Genomic DNA, 3826 nt, shown 5'->3' with positions numbered 1-3826 from the left:
AGCAGTCTCAGGTCCCGCGTGATTGGACTGGAGCAGAAGCTGTGTTCCACTCACCAGCAGTCCCAAAATCCTGTGTCGGGGGTCGTGGGTAGCTGGCGGGTGTCAGGCAACCCTGCACTCTAGCTACCCTGGCGTTGATCCGGCCGGATGAGGCCTGTGGCCCTCTATTGTAAACTTCTATTTCAATTTATGATTTGATTTTCTGTGTGAACTTTTGATGAACTTTTCAACATGTGATCATGTATTCTGAATGATGTTTAAGAATGGAGGACAAAGGCAAGAGTCAGAATTGAGGGACTGAGGTGAGAGGAATGGAAGTGAGAACTGAGCTGAGAGAGGAACTGAGCTGAGAAGTTTTTAGACAGAATACTTTAGATTAGAAAGAGAATGCAGAGTGGAATATCTTAGAAATTATAGGTAACATAAAATACTAAGAGAGCAATGTGCAGAATGCAGAGGGAAAGGGGAAAAACAATGTTGCAGAGAGCAGAAGGAGCAGTCAGCCATCTCTTTATCATGGGACAGAACAGGTCCTATGGGAAGGATAGAGCAGGTTTAGCCTTATTAAAAGAAACAAAACTTTTTCCCCCTACAAGCATGGGTTTAATTGGTGCACGCCTTTAATCCCAGCCCTCAGGAGGCAAAGGCAGGCGGATTTCTGAGTTCGAGGCCAGAGTGGTCTACAAAGTGAGTTTCAGGACAGCCAGGGCTAGAGAGAGAAACCCTGTCTCGAAAAACCAAAGAAAAGAAGAAAAAAAAGTGTAGAAACCTTCTCTTTCTCTCTGTAATAAAGATTGGTGCACATTTTTCATCCAGAATGAGTGAGTTCTTTCTGCACTGGTGCTTGGTCTTTTGCTCCATATATATATGTAATTATGGATGTGTGTGTAAGTATGTAATTGTGAGAATGTATGGATGTATGTGTGGGTAAGTATGTAATTGTGAGGATGCTTGCAAACTGTGCCCAATAGGGTTTGAATGGAAATGTATAAGTGAATAAATGAGCATGCATGAATGTGTATATGAATTTATGTAAGATTATGTATATTTGCTTATGTAAAAGTTCTTCTTTCAGTGAGAGTAATTCTCTTCTCCTGGTTCAATAGAAGTTTATTGCTCCAAACTCCCCCCTAGTCTGGACAAACAAGAGGCATCTGCACACTTGGGAGGCAGAGGCAGGCGGATTTCTGAGTTCGAGGCCAAGCCTGGTCTACAAAGTGAGTTCCAGGACAGCCAGGGCTATACAAAAAAAAAAAAAAAAAAAAAAAAAAAAAAAAAAAAAAAGAGGCATCTGCACAATAGGGAAAATTCTCTAGGAATTAATTCTCTACTTAATCTCCTGTTGTTTTAGGATGAGGTGCTAAGTGCCAGAAACTGCAGTTTCTGGCCTCAGAGGATCACAGAAGGCAGGTCAGCTAAAATAGCATAGTAACAGAGACTTAGACAAGTAAACGTTTTATTATACAGCAACCCCAAGTTTCTATTAAGACAAAGTCTTATCCCCAAAACTCACAAGACTCCAGAATCTTTCAAGACAAAGTCTTTCCCCAGAATCTTGCAAGACAAAGTCTTACCCCAGAATCTCGCAAGACAAAGTCTTACTCCAGAATCTTGCAAGACAAAGTCTTACCCCAGAATCTCAAAAGACAAAGTCTTACCCTCTGCCTATGCTCTTCCTCATCAGCTGCCTCAAGAAAAACTAATAAGGATGAAGAAACACTCATGCTGGTGCTGGCGTCCAGTATCAGGTAGCTGTTCTTGGTGAGCAGGTCAGGAGGAAATCATCTGGGGATCTCCACATTTGCATAAGAGACTATGAGTTTGCTCTTAAAGGGCCACTCCTTGACAAAGTAAGGTGGTCTGTGTTTCATAATTGTAATTCTGTGGATTCAAGTCAGTGTAGAATCCTACACAGGAGAGAGCACCTGGCACTATATAAGGCACTGAGCTCAAGTCCCTCTGCATCTCTGCACCTCACCAGGCTTCAGTCATGAGGATCAATTACCTTCTCTTTGCATTTCTCCTGGTGCACATGCAGGTGAGTCAGGGGAACAGGGTGATCCCACACTGAAATGAGAGACAGCCCCCTTCATTTTGTGTGTGTGTGTGTGTCTGTGTTTGTGTGTATGTGTAGGTATGTTTGTGTATATGTGTTTGTGTGTGTATCATTGTGTTTGTATCTTGTGTCTCCCTGTCTCTATATGAACCTTTATCTGTTTCTCTGTGTTTCTCTCTCTCTCTCTCTTTCTCTCTCTGTGTATGTTTGTGTGTGTGTGTGAATGCATGTTTCTCCGTATATATGGCTACTTCTATGTCTTTGTGTTTTTCTCTGTGTGTCATTTCCTTTCCTATCCTTCTTACTTTCTCTATTTTCTTTTTCTTCTAAGCATATTTTAGAAAATGTATATATTGTGACTTGAAACACAAACTAAAGATGCTTTTACCCTTGAAGTAGCCTAAGGCAGACTCATTCTCAGCTGATTGATCTGCATCACATGACTTCTATATCCTAACTCCTGGTGCTAAGCTTAAGATTGTGAAATGAATTTCTTATAGGTAGCTTAAACACAATAACATGAAGAAGGGTTGATTCTTATCTGAAAAAAAATGTATTCATTTAGAAATCATTATATCTAAAGAGTAGAGTCTCTACTTACTCTAGAGATTCCTTCAGAATAACCAGCTCAGGCTCTCTTTGAGTACTTCCTCTCCTCCTACCCCTATGGAGGACCCTGAATCACACACCGTCTAACCGTGGTAAAGAGGGTCAGAGTGCAGGGAGGCTTTGGATCATAGCTTCCCCAAACTGTCCCTAAATTTTATTTTGTGGAAAAGATTTATATCTTTTTAAATTATGTGTACCTATATGGATCTGTGTATGTGATAGTACCCAAAGCATTAAGAGCACATCTAATCTCTCAGAGATGTCATTATAGGCTGTGGAGAGCCGTGCTGCGAGCAATCGCTGTGGAGAGCTGTGCGTGCTGTGAGCAATCGCCATTATAAGATGGCGCTGGCCTCCGCTGTGCCTAACTAGTAAACAAGCCTTGTACGCAGGTGCGAGAGTGAACTTACTTATCTTCCAGCCTTTACCGTATTAATTAACAATCCATTAACATGCATAACCAATCTTGGTTTTTGCTAGCGTTCATGCATTCCAGGTTTTCAACTATCAGGCCATTGTGGTCATCCTAAAGTCAGATGCTACATTAAAAGATAGAGAAAAGGACCACGAACCAGAAACGTGAATAAATGCTGGAATTTGCTTCTCCATGAATATGCACAAAACAAACCCAATTAAAGTTCTTTGATTACCTTTTGTAACTCCTGTTTCAGGAGATATAGCGCCATCTTTTGACTTTTATGGGAACATATACACAATACATAGAGGAAAAATTCCACATACAAAAAATTAATAATAGCAGTAATAATTATAATTTTAAAAATAGAGTCATTGAAGAAAACACTTTGCCTTCAGCCTTCACACTCATGTATACGTGTGTGAGTTGACCAAGCCAGCTCAGTCAGTCTACATGTTCTCTAGGGCAGGAACAAGGATTAAAAAGAAAAAAAGACATTTAGGTAACACTATAGTATGACCCCAGCCAGTTCTAAGGCTGATGCCCTTTTGTTCCAGTCTGATTTTATACTACTTTTAGTACCTGCAAAATGATAATATCAGTTCTGGTTCAAGGAACAAGCAAGGCAATAAACAGTAGGGTAGGCTAATAATGACCAGAGAAAGGCAAGGGTAAGGAGAATTGGGAAAAATGAATGATAATAAAAAGATAGGAGAATTATTTCCAGTCAATCTATTGCATGCTTA

General features: G+C 40.4%; 1 pseudogene; it reads left to right on the top strand.

Annotated features, from left to right (window-relative positions):
* Positions 1-1990: 1990 nt before the first annotated feature.
* Positions 1991-3220, top strand: LOC110287651 (annotated as a pseudogene).
* Positions 3221-3826: the final 606 nt, after the last annotated feature.

This window comes from Mus caroli, unplaced genomic scaffold, assembly GCF_900094665.2.
Source record: "Mus caroli unplaced genomic scaffold, CAROLI_EIJ_v1.1 scaffold_12688_1, whole genome shotgun sequence".
Lineage (NCBI taxonomy): Eukaryota > Metazoa > Chordata > Mammalia > Rodentia > Muridae > Mus > Mus caroli.
Note: the sequence above shows the minus strand (reverse complement) of the source record. Positions and strands in the feature narration are given on the sequence as shown.